Source organism: Tupaia chinensis, unplaced genomic scaffold (assembly GCF_000334495.1).
Source record: "Tupaia chinensis unplaced genomic scaffold, TupChi_1.0 Scaffold148646_1, whole genome shotgun sequence".
Taxonomy (NCBI): Eukaryota; Metazoa; Chordata; class Mammalia; order Scandentia; family Tupaiidae; genus Tupaia; species Tupaia belangeri.
The window spans coordinates 233346-233812 of NW_006208495.1; positions in this window are offsets into that span (position 1 = coordinate 233346).

A 467-nucleotide genomic window follows, 5' to 3' on the forward strand; every position below is an offset into this window, starting at 1 on the left:
CCTGTAAGCTTGTCGAATGCCCGGGTCCAGTTCCCTGTGAGGTGGCGAGAAAGCTCTCGAGAGAGGTTAGTGGCAAGAGTCATGTTGTGATAAGGGATACCAGTTACACATAATGCTGGAGTGTGCCACTCACAACCTAGTTGAGCAAGGCGCCAGAGAATATCTACTTGCTCTTGTACAAGGTCAACTCTTTGGTTCAGGATCATAATGCCACCACGCAGATGACTATTAATAGATGACTGAGTTGACAATGCTGCTGCAGTGGTGGCTGATAGGTTATTAAGGGCTGCGGCAGTGGTCACTGACGTCGACATGGCAACAGCAGCGGTTATCGCCGCGGCCACAGCAGTGGCAATGGCAGTGACGATGGCTGCTGTAATCCCAAAATCTCTCTTCTGGCGTCATAGCAAATCTTTGAAAACTTTCTAACACAGCTATGGTAAATGCCGCATTAATACCATAGGTTC